The 20171-nt window shown below is 36.7% G+C and overlaps 1 long non-coding RNA gene across 1 annotated transcript in view; it reads left to right on the top strand.

The window, feature by feature from the left end:
- The window catches only part of LOC143657870 (uncharacterized), a 45103-nt gene extending 27594 nt beyond the window's left edge, over window positions 1–17509 (top strand). The window contains exons 3-4 of the long non-coding RNA XR_013162998.1: window positions 17105–17199; window positions 17279–17509. This is a non-coding gene — a long non-coding RNA (uncharacterized LOC143657870). The remainder of the gene's footprint in view (window positions 1–17104; window positions 17200–17278) is intronic.
- Window positions 17510–20171: the final 2662 nt, after the last annotated feature.

The raw sequence follows: 20171 nt of genomic DNA, 5'->3' as shown, positions 1-20171 counted from the left end.
GTGTGTTATTCTGTGTTTTCAGTTGGTCAATAAAAATATTGTGTTTTTATATTTAAAATATACTCTTTTTTTTTTTTTTTTTTTTTTTTTTTTTTATTACATGGGCAGGCACCGGGAATCAAACCTGGGTCTCTGGCACGGCAGGCGAGAACTCTGCCACTGAGTCACTGCGGCCTGCCGTTTTTTTTAATGAACCATGGCAGTGAAATTCCCCAATGGCTTCATGATTTCTTATGAGTTTATGGTTTCTTTAGCAAGTGGTTGCAGAAGATACAGGAAGGGGTATCAAACAAAACAATCTGGAACATCCCCTAACTTTGAAATATGAATAAGACTCAACAGAGACTTTCAATGGTAGGTATTTTTTTTAACCTTTCTCACTCATGTTATGTGAGTACTTTATGGATTATTAATCTAAAATTCAAAAATGTTGACTCAGAAACATTTATTAATTACCTTACCCAAAACTTCATAGAACTATTTATTTAAAAGAGAAAACCTTCCCATTTACTAAATGAAAACCTATGTCAAGTGACAAACATCAAATGGTTTGAGACTGTATTTTCTATCTTGATGGGATTCCTGAGAATGCAATAAGCAGCATGAGCAATTGATATTTACTTAAAAAGATTTCTACTCACACAGAAAGTATGAATCTCAGGCTGATGGTGAGAATAATCTTTTCAAACAGTTAGGTATGTTTGGCTAATGGAAAAGATGCTTATTGGGAATAATTAAAATATTGAAAATATTTTCATCATTGCTGTTTGCTATGTGAAAACTCATCTATACACACAATGTTAGTAGAGGTAGATGGCCCACACCAGAATTTCCTAAGCTGCAGGCTCTGAATGGATTAAAAGAAGTTCTGATATTTGCTCCAACATGGATGAACCTTGAGGTGAAAAATATATTTTCCTTCAAAATTTGCTCCCAAATTTGGAAAAAGAATCTACCGTTGGCCTCATGATGATATTTCCTATTGGGAGAATGGAATGAGGGTTCATAAAGGATTCATGAATATGATCAGTTTGGTAAGCATGTCTTCAATTTGGTGATGATGTAATTACTATGCAACTTCAAGTTTGGAGACTAAATAATAGGACAGCTAGTTGGAAAGTGTATGCCTGTGTTACATCATGTCACTGGATTGAGTATAGAGCTGAAATCAGTTTCTTCTTATGAGGTATTCAAGATCCACACAATGTTTCTAAAGCTATTGTCCGCATTCCTGTGTACTGCTCAGGTAGTCTCTAAGCCAGCCTTATTTGCTCTTTGGCATAACCGTTCCCCAATTTCCATTCTTTTTATTCTCTTTAGCTCTTGTTCTATATAGCTGCTTATTAACTGCACACAGAGTAGACACAATAGGAGGGAAGGGAGCTGAAATGACTCATGAATTCCACAGAAACACAATCACATTTTCGCCCGGTACACTTGCCTTCAAGCAAAGTTTTATGGCTATGAAAGAATGATTTACCATTAAGAAAACAACACTATTCATTCTAATTAATGCATTTTCTGTAAGTAATCGTTAAGAAAGCCAGATGAGTCCATGCTTACAAATTCATATTTTTAGTACGGATGTTTGACTCCTCCATAGATCTTGTCTTCTGCCTAATTGCTCCTTTAAAAGATTTTGATTTATTATGATTAGATAAAAACTGGGGTGGACCATTAATTGATTAGAAATAAATTAGAGTTAAACCCAAACATTAATAGCAGCATTAGAAAAATTTTATGAGTCTATGTGATAAACAGGGGGATATGCCTCTGCCGTGAAATTTTACCTTCTTGGAAGCTGACACCAGGAATTAAAACAGATAATTCCCTGGACTGAATTTGGCCCACATAGTATTTTCTTTAGACTGCATGGTATTTAAAATAAATTAGAATTTGTGGCCATTATTTGAAAGTGAGGAGATTTTACATTACATCAAGGATATCCTTGATTTCAGTTAAAAAAATAAAACAGCCAGCCCTGGCAACACAGGGTTCACATCCTCTCTTGGCAATGCCAAGCCTGTGAGCTGCTTGTAACTTGGTTACAGCTGCACCTTTAGCCAGGGTATGAGCAGTCAGTCAAGCTTGTCAAGTTTCCCACTTGACAATTGTATTTAAAAAATAACATTCCGATTACTGGATGAAAAAGGGATTGTAGGAGGCAAGAACAGAAGCAATGAAGATGATGCGAACTTGAGTTGACCCTATTCAAAAAGGCTCAAAATACTGAAATGAATGACCCTGGAAATGGCACAAGTCCATAAAGGGAGACGTTCCATTTGCTGCTTCAGATCTACTTTATACTGCTCTGCTGAGGAGGCTGACCCCCCACAGACCCCCTCAGCCACTGCCTCCTGGTTGCATTCAGCCAATGGGTGGTACCAGGAGATCAGAGAGTGGCAGGAGAGTGAGGTCAGGGCATTTATTTACCCAGCTCCCTCCATGCTGGATTGTTTGTGGTTGTGTTCCTCTTCTAAAAGGCGTAGCTCTTGTCAGACTATAGCTCTCTCCAGGATCCTCTCCCTCTCCTTGCCCTTGAAGCTTAGGGATTGTAAAAGTTTCTCACTGTTACCCAGATAAGGTCCTCATCACTCATTGTTAGTTTTTCTTAACTTGGCTCATACATTTCTAAACAGGCCCTTCATTGAACTCACCTTGGTTACACCCATTTGATTGGGCCATTTGTTTCCTGCCTTGATCCTGACCAAATGGGCCTTAACCCTAATTGTGAACATTCATTGGAAACTTTAAAACTATTTTTTTTTAATTTTTCTAACTTTTGATCATTCCGTTCTACACATATAATCAGTAATTCACAATATCATCACATAGTTGCATATTCATCATCATGATCATTTCTTGGAACATTTGCATCTATTCAGAAAAAGAAATAAAAAGAAAACAGAAAAAAATTCATACATACCATACCCCACACACCTCCCCCTCACCAATCACAGCATTTCAATCTAAATTTATTTTAACATTTGTTCCCCCTATTATTCATCTTTATTCCATATGCTTTACTCATCTGTTGATAAGGTAGATAAAAGGAGCATCAGACACAAGGTTTTCACAAACACACCATCACATTGTGAAAGCTATATCATTATATAATCATCTTCAAGAAACATGGCTACTGGAACACAGCTTTACATTTTCAGGTAGTTCCCTCCAGCCTCTCCACTGCATCTTGGCTAACATGGTGATATCTATTTAATGCATAAGAATAAACTCCAGGATAACCTCTCAACTCTGTTTGGAATCTCTCAGCCATTGACACTTTACTTTGTTTCATTTCACTCTTCCCCCTTTTGGTTAAGAAGGTTTTCTCAATCCCCTGATGCTGAGTCTCAGCTCATTGCAGGATTTCTGTCCCACATTGCCAGGAAGGTCCACACCCCTGGGAGTCATGTCCCACATAGACAAGGGGAGGGTAGTGAGTTTGCTTGTTGTGTTGGCTGGAGAGAGAGGCCACATCTGAGCAACAAAAGAGGTTCTCTTGGGGGTGACTCTTAGGCCTAATTTTAAGTAGGCTTGATCTATCCTTTGTGGGGTTAAGTTTCATATGAACAAACCCCAAGATTGGGGGTTCAGCCTATAGCTTTGGTTGTCTGCACTGCTTGTGAGAATATCAAGAATTCAACTTGGGAAAGCTGAATTTTCTCCCTTTCTCACCATTCCCCGAAGGGGACTTTGCAAATACTCTTTTATTCACTGTTCAAATCACTCTGGGATTTATTGGGGCATCACTCTGGACAAGCCAACAAAATTTCATGTCCTACTCAAGGTTCCATGTACTTATGGCGTTCAATTAAGCTGTCTACATAAGTTATATTAGGAAATGCACTAGTCAAAATATAAATTTTGTACCAGATAAACATTTTTTTGCTTTAGTCTCACACATAAGGTAAAATTTTAAAATATTAATTGCCATCTATTTTCAGCACCCTGTAGTAATAACATTCCTGTGTTTTTCCTCATGCAAAAACATTTTTAAAATTTGTACATTTAGTCACTATCATTATACACTCTAGGCATTCCTAGATTATACTATCTCAGTCTTTATCATCTTTCTTTCTGATTTCATTTGTGCCCCCAGCCCTCCTCCCTCTATCATTCTCACATTCAGCTTCATTCAGTGTTTTAACATAATTGTATTATAGTTAGGTAGCATTTGCTGTCCATTTCTGAGTTTTTACATTCAGTACTCTTGCACAATCTGTATCCCTTCAGCTCCAATTACCCAATACCTTACCCTATTTCTATCTCCTGATGGTCTCTGTTACCAATGAAATTCTCCAAGTTTATTCACTAATGTCAGTTCATATCAGTGAGACCATACAGTAGTTGTCCTTCTGGGAAACTTTAAAACTCTTACTCACAGTTTCTCTAAAGCTAAAGAGGCAAAAGAAACTATAAGAAAATCACACTAACAAGTCCATAAGAGAGGCATTCGGAATGCATCATTCTGCCTGCCATCTCTATAGGGAGGTCAAGAAACCATCAACAATGAAGAAGCACAAGGGAGAGATACAGAACGGAGTACTGTGGTGGGTGCTGTTTTGTAGTGGATACCGTGGTGTGTGACGTCGAAAATTCTTCAGGGGTGAGGATCTCCTTCCGCCAGCTGCTGCAGTGTTGGTGGCCCAGGGTTCTTAGGTGGATTGTTCTCCAGGCAAGCCTTCACTCAAAGAGAGCCTACGTTCAAAGACTGCTGGATGAAGTGTAAAAAGGCCTACACAGGTCAACTCTGAATGGCTGTCCCAGCTCCAGGCTGAAGTTCTGTTGCAGCTGCAACTTCTCTCTGCCCAATCCTGCTTCTCTCACCCCTTACAGATGCCGATCCCAAGGGCTTCAGTAAGCTTTCTATGCACTTGTCTGTGTCAACCTGCTTCCTGAGGAACTGACATAGACAGATTTTACAATCTTATAAAAAATGTACAAACCTCAAATGTCAAATTTCAAACTGAAGTTTAATCATAATTATCATCATCATTATAATAAGCATAGTAAGCTTTAAAGAAGTCCACACAATGTTGATACTGTTAATATGGATTTCTAGGATAGGAAATAGAGGTGCCCAGATTATCTTTTTATGGCATGTATTGACACACAAATAACCCATGTTATGAGTACATGTTATGAGTGCATGTGGCTTTGGAAAGTAGCACTATTTGCAGGCATAGTAAGGTGAATGACCCTTGGGGAGTGTGTCCCATGGAGCTTTATCTACCTCAGTCTGTGGTAGAAACTGGTAAACAAAAATATCCGATATATGTATTTCCCTGAGGATGTTTGCAAATGTAGCAGCTGTTTACTCAGCTCTTACTAGACATCAGGCCCTGTGCTAAGTATTGCACATCTCAAATAATCCTCAAAATAACCATTTGAGGTCAATGGTTTTATTGTCCCCACAAGTGCAGTAGGAGAGCACCAAGCCAAGTGTAAGATGATGTGGTTCACTGCACCTCCCTGGGCCTCAGCTTCCTCAGCTGAAAATGGTATGAGATCTACCTAAGAATGGGCAATGAGGATTAAATGAGTGGCAAAAGGTCCTGGAACTGCTTATCAAGCTAAGTTGTTTTGCAAATATTAAGAATTATAATCAATGAAGTTTGTGTCTGAGTGAATGAATAAGTGAATAGGTGTGTGTGTGTGTGTGTTTGTAAGAGAGATGGATGATTGACTGATTGAGTGATAGACAGAATTGGTATTCAACAGGCCAGCAACTTCACATCCTCATTTTAAACACGCACAACAGTGATATGTGAATCATATTCTCTATTTCAAATTATTCAATTGACACAAATGAGATGGTTGTATGCCATTAGGAAGAAAAATATAGGATCTACAGATGACAGATTTCAAAGAGATTTGATAAGACAGGATATGCTTTCTGGTACTCCTTCATTTATTAAAGTAGTATTGATAATTACTGTTTTATGCAAGTTTGCATGTGATCATTTCATTTCTACATTCTACAGAGTGAACTGGCCCCTCTGCTACATGCCAGTCAAGAATGTGTTCACTTGACAATGCTCCACTCCCTCTCTTATAAAAGTTATCTGATCAGAGGACTTTTAAGTCTTGCCAGTTCACTTCAGAATAATAGAACACCAGTTGCAAAACCGAATGGAGTTTCTCAGTTGTGTGTCATGGTGATTGGTGGGATTCATGTTGGAGATTTGTAAGAAATACAGTAAGTTTCATTTCTATCAGCTGGAGTGTTGGCTCACTGGGAAACATTAATAACGGAAGCTGTTGTTTATATGCAGGCTACGGAAGAAGAATGCAGCTCTGAATGGGAAATATGCTGAAAACTTACTCTCATAAATTTAATTTAATATTACTGACTTGGGTGGATAGATCATTGTTCACAGGGCTGGGTGGGTAAAATCAGTGTCTTATAGCCTGAATTATAGTAGGGGAGGAACACTGGCTTATAGGACAGGCTTCAAATGCAAACACAACGCAGAAATTTCCATTGATTCTGCTCTGAAATAAAAAGAAATATTTTGAGAGCTTTGGAGAAGGCCCTGCATAACTTGGTGACCTGATTGTAAAGACCGAACTTCACATGATAGCAGGAATAAAAAAAATCATGAGAATGAGTTTTCAAGAACCACCGGTAGTATCTGAACATTTTAGCATAGTTAGCCCCATAGTTTTTCTGCCTATATTAAGACAGAAAAAGAGAGAAACTTCTAGTGATTTAGGAATGACCTAAATTCTCATTCATTCATTCATTCATTCCAAACACAGTCAGTGGGCAACCACACCATTCCAGGCTCTGTGCCTAGGCTGAATATAAAAAAGAATAAGGTATAAATTTGTTCTCAAAGTGCTTACAGACTTAGGAACTCATGGGCCCTCTTGCTCTTTCCTGGACTACAGACTTTTCTTCATTTTTGACTCTACATTTCTCACGATAATTACAATGGGAGGGAGAAGGAAAGGAAATTAGGAAAGATGGAAGGCATCTAGGAAGGAGAGAAAGAAAAAGAAAAAAAGAAAATCAAGGCTTGCTCCCCAGAAGCAGCTGTGCGACATCACCTTTTGATGTTCCCTGATGAGCGACCTAATTAACCAGGTCAAAAGGGCACTACTTCCTGGCTGTACACAAGCAGGGCTTCCACCTCTTTACATGTTTATAGGACACTCGGGAATTGAACCCATGGTACAAACCACCCCTGGAGAGGTTCATATAACTTGTGAGGTGGGTGACAAGCCAAGAGAAGATTCCTATCTGCTCTCTTTCATCAAAACATGGAAAAGCTTCAGCTATTCTGGTGCCTGGTACAGCCTTGTCCTTCAATCTTTAGGCTCTCGGTGTTGTTGTTTCCCTGTCTACATTGTGGAGATAATGATAGCACTTATGATAGCATTTATCTCATAGACTTGATATGAAGATTCAAGGAGGAAAGTCCATATAAGATACTTAGCATACGCCTGCCACAAACTAAGCTACTAGGATGATAGTTACCATTACTGTTGTTGATAGTGTTATTTTCACCGTTGCTGTTTGTTCAGTTTAAATAGGCAGGCGATGGAGTTAAAACCCAAAAGTCAGAATGAATGGGAAGAGCAGGGCTGTTTCGTTAGCAGTCAGGACACAAGGGTTACATTGGATTCCAAAAAGTGTAGTTATTCCAAACTACAGAATTTGAGTTTAAATTTCAGAATAAATCTAAAAATGGAGTTAACTGGTTGAGTAAACATCTCATCGCAGCTCTCTACCACACTAACGGTTACGCTTGAAGGTTAGAACCTTGTCTACTTTCTCTCTCAAACTGACATCACACCAAACAAACGGCAAGTTACTCAAAATATTGTTTACTGAACACAGATAATGTCAATAACCCTTTAGCTCTCATTGTTCTCATCTTATTTGGACTCCAGGCAAATCCCCACTTATCCTTCAAGATTGAGCTTGAGTTACCTCCTTTGTTAAACCTTCTCTGACATCCACAGGTAGAACTGACCACTCTGATATCTAGCTCATAGTGCCTTGAATTCTCCTTCCACAATTAGTGACCACTATATACTCTGCTTATTTAGAAAGTCAGGGGTCAGTATCTGTGGAAGCAGTCTCAGCTAGTACGTAACTGGTAGCCATGGCCAACTAGCTGTATCTATGGGACCAGGACCAGTCTTCTCTAAATGTAGTTTTAATTTAATTTGATTTAATTTCATTTTTCAGCATGGTACAGTAGGCCAAGTCCTGAGCTGGCAAATAAGCAGATGAAAAAATATTCAACATTCTAAGTCATTAGGGAAATTCAGATTAAAACCACAATGAGATACCACTACATACCTATTAGAATGGCTAAAATAAAAATTGAAAACCTTACAATATCAAGTACTGATCAGGATGCAAACAACTTCAATTCTCATTTTTGCTTGTGGGAATGCAAAATGGTACAGTTATTTTGAAGAAGTTTGACAGTTTCTTATGAAGTGAAATAAACATTTACCACATAATCCAACATTTCTTATGATATTAAATATATATTTACCATATAACCCAATGATCCACTCAAACCAAATATCCTTCACTTGATGAATGGATAAACAAAGTTTGCTACATCTATGCAATGAAACATCATTCAGCAATAAAAAGGCATGAACTATTGCTACAGGCAACAACATGGGTGAAGATCAAATGCATCACACTAAATGAAAGAAACCGGAACCAAAAGGCTACATATTCTATGATTCCATTTATGTGGCTTTATTGCAAAGGCACACAACAGAGACAGAAAATAGATGAGTGGTTTTCCATGATAAGAGATGGAGGGAAGGGTTGATTAAAAAAGGGACATGGAGGATCTTTTTGGTACTATTCTGTATCTTAAGTATAGTGGTGATCACAAAACTATATTATTTTTATTAAAACTCATTAAATTTCCAATAAAATGTTTCAATTTCATTGAATTAAATTTTACTTCAATAAACCAGATCTTAGGTAGCAATAAAAATCTTAGGTAGCAATCTCTAAAACATTTCCTGATATTTTTATCTGTTTTTAATTTTAACAATAAATACACAGTTAATTCTTTCTAGACAAATATAGTATTGTTTGCTTTTTTCTAGAATTACCAATATAGTTAACCACAATAAAAAAAAAACATAAACAAGTGGAGAGCAGCAAATACTGTTCTCATTGTGTGGAAAGAATAAAAGAAGTGAATAAATAGATAAATTATGAGAAACAAATAGAGAAACTAGCAAATTGCCTTGTTTTTCTTAGTGAAGGACATATTGTTATGAGAAGGAGTGAATTTAAAAGTATGAAAAAATATTCAGAACACCTGATCAAGAAAGGGAAAAGGCATGAGGTATGAATAAAGACCTAAGCCTGCAGAGTCCAGTAACAGTAACAATAATAGGTGGAAGCAAATATACATAGGCTAGAAATATTCTTTTAATTTCAGTGCCCTGATTATCTGGTTAGGCAAGACTATTGTACTCCATACATCCTCTCCCTTTCTAGCTGTAGCTTATAAAGCCTAAGAAGAATCTAGAATACTATTTACAGTGACACAGTTAGGAATTCCCCTCCTACTACTGTACCTGCAAAAACTTCAGCTTAAAAGTTTTCAGAGAGATTGCTTTTGCTCAGGTCTCTAAACCATAATGGCCAGAATAGTAGTTTCTAGGAAGTGAGTATATGCCTGAGATATATACATATGAATATGAACATAAAAAAATAAACACAATCACAAACATAAATATAAGCATAAATGCAGGTATGGTATGTATATACTGAGAATACCTTTCATTCTACTATCCTTTTGTACTTCAGAGATAGCAGTACTAAAATCCTATCTTTATATGTAGAATAGGCAAGATAATAAGCCCAGATCTTATTATTCCAGAGAAAACAGGATGAATATGGTTGATACAAAAATCCTCAAAATAGATGCAGAAGTATTTAGCAGGACTCAATATATAAAGTAAAAGAAGCTTTCAACCATATAGTCATACTCTGTTCCAATTAAACAACAAATTTCCTAAATTAGCTGAAAATAAAATGAAACTACATTACAGATAAATGGAAACTGGAAATCATATTTCAGTAATAGGTAATTTATACAGTTATAGGAAATAACCAGTTACATACAAAGAGTGATTTAAATAGCATTCTGAGAAGATAAAATGAGTCTTTAGAATTGGAGAGAATGAGAGGTACAGAGTAGAAAGCAATGTCTTATAATCTATTTATATTCAAATGAACCTTTAAAATCCACTTTAGAAAACAAAACAAATGCTGCTTTGATTTAAGAAAGATACCCACCTTTGTTCTTTCAGTATTATAAAAGCAGTAATTTTGCTTTCAATTTAAGAAAAAAAATGATAACTTGAATTTGTACTTAAAAACCTTCCCACAAGGAAAACTAAACACTTAAAGAGAAAAATTACCAATTCTATATAAGCTCTATCAGAAAAGTGAAGACAAGGGAATGCTCTCAACTCATTTTCTAAGGCCATCATCCCCCTGATACAAGAACCAAAGACATTATCCACACACCCCCACCCCGCCCCGGTAAAAGTTAATTACAGACTAACATCCCTCATAAGCATAAATGCAAAACTCCTTAACCAAAATTGGTGAATCAAAGATAGCAATTTATAAAAAGAATAAGATATCATGGCCAAGTGGGATTCATCACAGTTAGGCAAGGCTGGCTTAAAATTCAAAAATCAAAGTAATTAACCATATTAACAAACTAAATATGAAAAGAAAAATCATATCATCAACTCAATAGATACAAAGAAAATATTTGTCAAAATTCACTATCTAATCATGGTAAAAGCTCTCAGTAAACTAGGAATTAAAAAAAAAAAGAACTTCCTCAACTGATAAGGGGCATCTACCAAAAAACAAACAAAAACAAAAAACAAGCAAACAGATGAAAAGCAATTAAAAAACCTCTATTGCTAATATATATTCATACATATTGTGTTTCCCCTAAGACTAGGAACAAGTCAGGGATATCCCCTCTCAAAACTTTCAATGAATATTGGATTGGATTGCATTGTAGTTAATGCACTAATGCAAGAAAAAGAAATAAGTCATACAGACTGGAAAGGAAAATGTAAACTCTCCTTATTCATAGATCACATGATAGTGAATGTAGAAAATCCTAAGGATTCTACAAAAAAGCTACAGGAACAAATAATTGAGAAGCTTCTAGAAGGAATACAAGAGAAAATCTTTGTAACTTTGGGTTAGGCAAATATTTCTAGGGACAAAAAAAAGCATAAACCAGAAAAGAAAATTTTGATGAATTTGACTTCACCAAAATGAAAAGATTCTCATTTTTAAAGGACTGTTTTAAGAAAAAGGAAAGAAAACTCACAGAATGGGAAAACTATTTGCAAAAGGATAACTAATTTTCAAAAACAAAGCTTCTTTTAGTAAGAATACTAAAAATCCAACTTAAAAATGAGTAAAGATTTGAACACTTTACCAAAAAAGATACAGTAAGGCAAATAAGGACATGAAAAAATAATCAACATCATTAGTCATTAGGGAAATGCAAACTAAGCCCTCAATTATATACCATTACAACCAATAGAATGGCTATATTAAAATAACTAACAATCCCAGGTTTTGGCAAGGATGATGAGCAAGTGGAATTGCATACATTGCTAGTGGGAATACAAAGTCGTATGGACACTTTCAGAAAAAGGATTTGGCAGTGTCTTATAAAGTTAAATATACATTTATTCTATGCTCCAGCAATGCCTCTTTTGAATATTTTCCCTAGAGAAATTAAAACATAATCCCAATGAAGTATTATATGCAAATGCTCATATCAGATTTATTCATAATAGTAAAAAACTGGAAATAAACCAAATATCTATCAATTCATACGATGGAATATTGCTTAACAGTAAAAAGGAACTGCTGATTTATGCAATACCATGGATGGATCTCAAAGCAGTAAGCTAAATGAAAGAAGTCAGACACAAAAGAGTATGCACTATGTTTCCACTTATATGAACTAGAAAAGGCAAACTTCTGGTGCTAGTAAGCTCATCAGTCATTTCCAGGGGCCTGCATTGGAGAGAGGGGATTGGCTGAAAGGGGCACATGGGAAAATTTTGCGGTGATGGAAATGTCTGATATCATGATTGTTGCGGTAATTACATTACTGTATACATTTGCCCAAACTGATAATTTGTACATTTGAAATTAAAGAACTTTAATATATATATAAATTATACCTCAAAGCTGATTTTAAAAATGTAATAAAAAAAAAGAAATACCAAGTGATTTTAGATTTTGCTAGGTTATGATTCCTTTCGATAAAATAGCAATGCCAAGTGATGGCACTAACAGTTATTTTGGTAGACTTGGTAAACACTAATTGCTTTAGCTACCATGCTGGTTTGAAAGGATGTACTTTAGAAAAGCCACATTTTAATCCTAATTCCATTTTGTAAAGGCAGCTGTTTCTTCTAATCCCTATTCAAAGAACTGTATGTTTTAAATTTTAATTAGATTATCTCCCTGGAGATGTGACTCAATCACGAGTGGTTGTTAAACTGGATTAGGTGGAGACATGTCTCCACCCATTCTAGGTGGGTCTTGGTTACTAGAATCCTATAAAAGAGAGATTCAGAGAGAGCAGAGTGGAATGACAGAGCCACGAGAAAGCCACAACAGAGAATGCCACGACACCACAAACCGAAGGAAAACACCTCCCAGGGAGCTTCATGAAACAGGGAGCCAGGAGAGAAAGCTAGCAGATGACGCCATGTTCACCATGTGCCCTTCCAGCCAAGAGAGAAACCCTGACTGTGTTCACCATGTGCCTTCTCACTTGAGAGAGAAACCCTGAAGTTCATCAGCCTTCTTGAACCAAGGTATCTTTCCCCAGATGCCATAGATTGGATATTTTGATAGCCTTATTTTAATTTTAAGGACATTTCCTTGGCCTTAGAACTTTAAAATGGCAACTTATTAAATTCCCCTTTTTTAAAGGCATTCTGTTTCTGGTATATTGCATTCTGGCAGCTAGCAAGCTAGAACATCTACTGTAGCCAGTTTCTTTTAAAAAGTAGATTTTCATCATTGCAAAAATATTCCTTTATTAGATGGGCAAATAGGTATCAACATATTTTGTTATAAATGGGCCCCAAAATACATACCTATTTTGAGGATAAAGACCTCAAAATAGTTATATGAGTGAATCTATAAAGATGGAATTAATCTGGATATAAGACAACTTTTCTTCCCTAGAAAAATTCTTCAGCAAACAGGGAATAAATATTCTTGTTTCAAACCTTTATATGTTCTCTCATTATGGTGTATTTTCTCAAATGCTTCATTTTGAACTTGACTGAATTGTTTTTTAAAACAATAAGAAGAAAAAGGAATTTAACACGGATTTAGCCTTTTTCCTGGAGGAATGACTGCACCATGGCAAATATTAGATGTCACAGTAAACAAGCCTTTTAAAAAAGCAATGTAGGAAAGTGATTACATTGTGGGGATCAGGAATAAAAACTTGCAGGACAAATGATGGACCTCATTTACTGGTATATGCTCTAGCAAGATTAATATACCAAAAGCTGAACTGGGTAGAATTTTAATAATCTAACATTTGGGGTCTGTGTGCACTGAACCTAGCCATTCATTTTTATTAGGTGAATGCGCAGTCATGTGCTCTGAGCCTCAATTACTGGCTTTCTCTCTGCCTCAGGAGAAAGCCCAACAAACCAGTGGATATGCCAGAGCTAAACAGAGAGCTACATCTGGCTTTGGGTCTCTGACTTGGGACCAAGACATCTGCCCATCAGAAGTGCTGCCAATTCCAGTGTTCCTGAATGCACATTTTTTTTGCCAGGAATACTCTGAAAAGTAGAAAATAGACCATTAGTTTCCCAAAGAAAGAACAGCAAGAACAACACAGCACAATTTTAAAAGCAGTTTCACACACTTAAAAAATGTTTTCCATGATAGAAGCTGAATAGCTTAACGGATGAGAGTATGGAGTGTAAAGCCAGACTGTGCAACTTTGCAACCAGGCCTACCACTTACAGATCATTAACTTCTCTGTGCCTGGGTTTCTTCTGCAAATGAGGACATAGTAGTATTGGTCTAGAGGGTTGTTTTAGTGGGTTAAATAAGTTAGCAGAAGAAAAGTCTTAAAAGAATACCAGGCACTATATAAGTGTCATTTATCACTTGAGGTGCTATTTTCTCCATGTTACAGATGGAGAAACAGGCTTTGAAAGTGAATGAATTGCCCACAAATCCCACAGCTGGTTAGTAACTTAGCCTGGACCAAACTCTCCATCTTCTTACTATGGTGTTTTACCCTCTCTATCATATTTTCTTAAACTTAGAATCAAGAAAGATGGGCTTGTCTTATTCAACTATAAGTCACCAACTGTTGAGCACTCATTCACTTTCTATGTCATTCTAGAAACATATGAACTTGCTTAGGCCATTAGAGTAGAATTTCTCAAAATGCTAGTGGTAACCCATTAGTAGGCCAAATATTCAATTTAGTTTGTTGCAACCAGCACTGAAACAAATAAAACAACAGAATAGAATAGGAAATATTAGAATGCATCGCACGTAGTAAGGTAATTATTATTTTGTGAAATTTTGTTCAATTATATATACACTCATTTACACATATGTGGTAGACTATTATTTTCAATAATTATTTGCCCATCTCAACCCCTCCAAGTCTGAGGATTCATCTTTCTCCATTGCCAGTTGATTTGCAGGGCTCCTGTGAGAAGGATATTGCTCTCCAGCCCAACAATATTTGAGAGGTGCTACATGATTTACAAGGGCCAATGGAATATAAGCATAGGGTTCATGTCCAGTCTGAGCAATAGATTCCAGAGCAACTATGTAATTTGACTCTGCATTTTGCCCTCTCCCTCTGCCATGAGCACAACCCCGGATGGGGCTGGTCCTTTAGTCTAAGTTCGGAATGAGAAGCTACAAGGGGCTTATTCTCTACAGCCTGTAAGAGAGTTAAACAGCCCCGAGCAGATCCACTACTGACCCACAGCCTTAACATAACGTAGCGAAGAATAAATCTTTGTTTTGAAGCTGCTGAGTTTTCAGGATTACTTGTTATACTAACATAACTTGGCCAAAGATGACTAACTAATATGTATATATGTATACAGTTGAGAACATAAAATGTATTTCTTCCTGACGACGATGGTCAAAAATTTGAAAAACACTATATGGAATGACCATTTGGGAACTTCTACAAAACACTAGATAGCTTATCACATTAAGTGTCTCCCTGCATTTCCCACTGATTTAGACTAGTATGAAAATATTTCACTTCTGTTTTTGTTTGCTTTTCTTGGACAGACTTAGACTCACTCTATCCTTTAAGACTTAGACGAGAGTGATAAAAGTTTGTATACAGAAAGTCCTGGGGACCGTTTAGAGCTAAAAACAACAACAAAAACAACAATAAGCCATACCCTCTTTGAGTTTCCTCTTTTTCTTTTGAAATTGGAAATCCCTAGCAAGGCAGCTGACCTGGTGAGCCAACGAAGCCCCAGTTCATTACCTCTGACGCAATGCACTAAGCCCGCCCCTATAAGACACACAACCCATGTCCAACCAATAGGAGTCAAGCTAACTTCCTTTTGCTATCTAAAAAATCGTTGGCCATCCCCTAGAACCCTGAAGCTACGCGTCTGTTTTGACTTCCTTTGCTGTCACAAAACTTTGATGTACCCAATAAAATGCTGTAGTCTGCAAACTCGACTCAAATTTGTCTTCCACTCTAGTGTGTCTCAAATTTCACCCATCTGTAGATCAATGAATAGATTTTCAGACATGTTCATCACCACATTTAATACATCAAAATATAGTAAGAATGAAATGACATTTACAATGTAAAGATATTAAAAATCACATATTAATGAGAGATGGTTCTGTAAGAACCTTTCGGTAAGGTATGTTTAGCCACTTTCATAATGAGTAACAGTTGTAGCTGTCCCTCACCTACTACATTTACTTTTATATTCTTTTTTATTTCTATTAAATTATATCTGGGCCAAAGATAGATTGTGGGGCTAGTTCTCATTGAAGACCACGCTAGCTTGTATCTCATATTAAAAATTATAATCACATCACACTCAAATGTTGAAAGATTGAAACTTTAACCTGAAAATCACCAGGAATGGAGACCTAATCCACTCTGGTAACTTTGGGCTCCTAGAAAATTTTTTTCCTTTTGCTATGGCAACTTTAGGATATGATTTTTCGGGAGTCGAAGCCCTGTCTCAGGCATGGCAGGCGAGAATTCAGCCGGCTGAGCCACAGACGCACCACCCTAGGATGTGATTTTTAAACAAAGCTGATTACATGTCAATGGTTTCCTTCATAGATGGGGGGAGGGTGGGGGAGGGTGGGGAGCATCAAACATTTGAAAATAATCACTTTTGAAGACAGACAATTTGTTCTCTTTAAGAAATCCTGATGACTTATCTCCAACAATGAAAAAAAAGATGATGTTTTCTTGAAGTGATGGGTGCATGCATTCAAATTCTGAATATATCATTAAAAATCTGCCACTTGGGCAAGCCATCTGGAAACCGTAGAAATAGCCTTTACTGGTATTCGTGTAATGAAGAAATGTGTTTTCAAAATGTCATCTATCATTTTAAAACTTCATTTTAAGCATCTTTTTCCTCAACAGCAGTTGTAATTCAGTATGGGAAGGTATAGAGTTCTGAAACTGTTACACATTTCTTCACATAGTATTCTGTAAAGAGTTAAAATCAATTGCTATGACTGCATAGTATTTGTATTTTTTACTATTTCTTCAATGTTGGGTCAAGCTCCAGGGATATGGTATTGATTATCAGTTATTCTCTATAAATAAAGCAGTAGCTTGGCAATCAGACACAACCCCTTTAATTCAAAGTCTTTCACTGCTTCATATGTAGATGGTGTTCCTTCAGTATTGATATCAACATACAGTTTCTATTCTAATAACAGCTTTGGAATGACCATTAACCAAAGAAAATATCTTTTTTTATAGAATAGATGTTCAATGGTAAACAAAACTGAAAGTCACTAAGCATTTCTCTCTTTTAGATATGCCACACATATGCTAAGATACCTGAGAGATGTTACCCAATTGTGATGCAAACATCTGCCAGCTCACACAATGGTCCTTTCTAATCCACAGGGTATGCCACTTGCATTAATAACAGCCATCAGTGTCACCTGATGGAGGAATTGTGGAAATTCATTCAGCTTTCTTTACAGGTACTGTGTCTCCAACCTGCTGCTTTTGCCATGAGAGATGCAAATCTGAATGACAACTCTGCAGTTTTGTTCTCGTCTCTGCTGTCATCCACTCAATTCAACAATTTTGTACTGGAAACTTGGTGGTTTTTTTTTTTTTTCTGAGAAGACACAATTAATTCACCAACTTACTATTTGCAAAGGATAAAAAGCATAAAATCCTTTATGGCCCCATTATAAAAAATGATAATACATTGAGCATTGCATTATCTGTTGTCCAATAAAATCCAACTGTCAGATGTTCTTCATTGCCTTTTCTTAGAAGTATTTTGCTATTTTGGCTGCTTGGGTAGTTGCCACATACCTGTAAATTTGTTTGTCCCAGCAAACACAGATTCAAATTCTGTGTTTATTCTTTATGCTTACAATTTTTTTTAATGCTTACAATTTCAATGTAGACTTTAGTAAATAATAAGTAAATAACTACCTTTTCATTACTGTTTCTAACATTTCTTTATTTTAGTAAATTGATAGTATAATACAACATATCAGCAAAAAATGCACATTTAATGCATAAAAAATAACACAAGTGGCAGAAAATTACCTTAGCTGAGATGAACTTCATCCTGCTAGCTATCTGAGAAAGCATTTTAAAATGCTTTTATGAGGCTATTAAATGAAATTCCCACTATTCTTGGATAGGGGGTTTGATGACTAATGTAAGACACAACCTTTCCTATTTCCTATTTCAGAGCTCTTTTAGAAAGCCATTCAAGGCACCTTCATACTGTCCCCAAACTGATGTTACCACTTTCATGTTATCATCACGATCATGAATACAAAAATTAATAAGCACTAAAAGATAAAACTTCCTTTATCAAAAGTTTTGGCTTTTACTTTTCTTTTTAATGGTTTGTGGGTTCAACATCTTACAATCAATATATTTGAAACTTATTGATGGATATCCTGAATACTGTAATTTTTATAATCTGTAAAGAGGCAATTATGTGAAATGACAGAAATTTAAAGTGCCTCCTTTGCATGTTCTATGCTATAGCCATCAGAAGATTTGAGCTATAAAGTGGACAGTGATCTCAAACAAACAATTCTCCAGAAGTATGTTGGTTATTAAGCTGTCTCCTCTCATCTGCAAACCCACCCTTCTAATCTCTGCCTTGTGATTCTGGGGCTGGGACTCTGCCCCCACATATCTGATATGCCGGCTGCTTTCTGCTAGAGGGAGGCTTCCAGGCTGTAGGAGGGAGATGGCCCCGTTCCCCCTGCTCCTGATTGCTTCCTGTTCCTGTCAGCAGCTCCCAGCGGCTGTTCTTCTCTGTGGGGTGGCAGTCTCCTCCTATAGCAGCAGTTGGATCCAGTTTGCAGTTTGCTCATGCTCCTAGAACTAGTGACCTCCTGCCATCCAGAGACATAGGCAAGTCAGGTGGGCCCCTTCCTCTCAGTCTGGGTCCCAGCTCCACCAGACCCTTCAGATCAGGCTCCTGATGTACAAGTACCAGTCATGTATGTCTTCTTCTCTGAGTCTTGGTCTCAGATCCATGAGCTTCTTCCCCCGAGCTCAGAAACACCTTCTCCAGCTAAGCAGTGGCCTCATCTCAGAGGAGACCTCTCAGCTCCTGCTGGATCAGCAGCACAGGCCACGTGGGTCCATCCCTGATGTCTGGGTCACAGGCCCTCGAGACCCCTCCTGAAAGCCAGGAGCCACCGGCACCTACAAAGTAGCATCCCGTATTCAGAAGCTAGTTTCCAGCTTGTGGAGGCTCCTCTGCCAAAGTTTTATATTTTTGTTATCTCAGCCCCTTCCCTTTATTTCTCTGGCCTAGGAGTGACAGCTGCTTCCAACAGTTATTACCTTCATGATATTCAGTGTTTCCCCTTTTTTCCTTTTCATTTCTCTAGTACATGGTTGACAATATTTTACATTAAATTCTTTCTGTTAAGAAAAAAAGGTTTGGATGGATAGTTTGAATCCCATAATTTTTATAATCTGCAAAGAGGAAATTATGGAATTCTTTTTAAAGGGCCTCCTTTGCATGTTCTTCCTTTAGAAAATCAAGTGCACTTGTTTTTATAAAAGTCAAAAAGTCAATATTGACAACAATCCCATAAAAAAGGTCTCTCTGCCTTTGGCAATTAATCCTCATATTAGGCAGTCTTTATAATGGGGACTATTTTGGTTTAATCATTCTTAACCATTAATAGAATGATGATCAGGCCCGATTGTAATGGATACTGAAATTTAAAATTTGTCATCAAGTATTCTCACCATAACCCACTGTTGGATGAGTTATTTTGATCTGCTACTGAAATTTGACACGTTAATATGTTTTAGCATTTAAAAGTCTTCCTAGATCATTCAACAATGCCTAATTCATAATATTCATCATTATTAAAAATAAAAGGGAGGTAGTGGTTAAAACTTAGGCTTTGAAGTCAAACGGAACTGGGTAAAATCTTGGTTTTTCATAAGCATTACGCTCTTGATCAAGTAACTCAACTTCTCTCAATCTCAGTATCTTCATTCCTAATCAATTTCAAGTGCTATAAAGGCAAGGGGCCTTTACTTATTTGACCTTGTACTTTGTTTTCCAACATTTAATACATTACCTAGAACATGGTAGGCACTTAGTATTCACACCAACTGAAATAATAGATTGTACAATGGGGTTAGTAATGTAATTTACCTCATGTGGTAGATATGAGAATGACATAAGAGTAGGTGAGTAAAATGTTGAGCACAGTGATCTGTTACTCATAGATCTGGCAAATAAACAAGAATAATTCTTTACTATTAGGGAGACCATATATTTCATCATATAACCAGGGCACTTTTGAGAGTTACAGGGGGGTGCTATTAAAAAATTTCTGAGGGACAAAAGGTATAAAATAAGACCAT

Source organism: Tamandua tetradactyla, chromosome 15 (assembly GCF_023851605.1).
Source record: "Tamandua tetradactyla isolate mTamTet1 chromosome 15, mTamTet1.pri, whole genome shotgun sequence".
Taxonomy (NCBI): domain Eukaryota; kingdom Metazoa; phylum Chordata; class Mammalia; order Pilosa; family Myrmecophagidae; genus Tamandua; species Tamandua tetradactyla.
The sequence above is the reverse complement of the archived record's forward strand: the minus strand, read 5'-3'. Positions and strand labels throughout refer to the sequence as shown.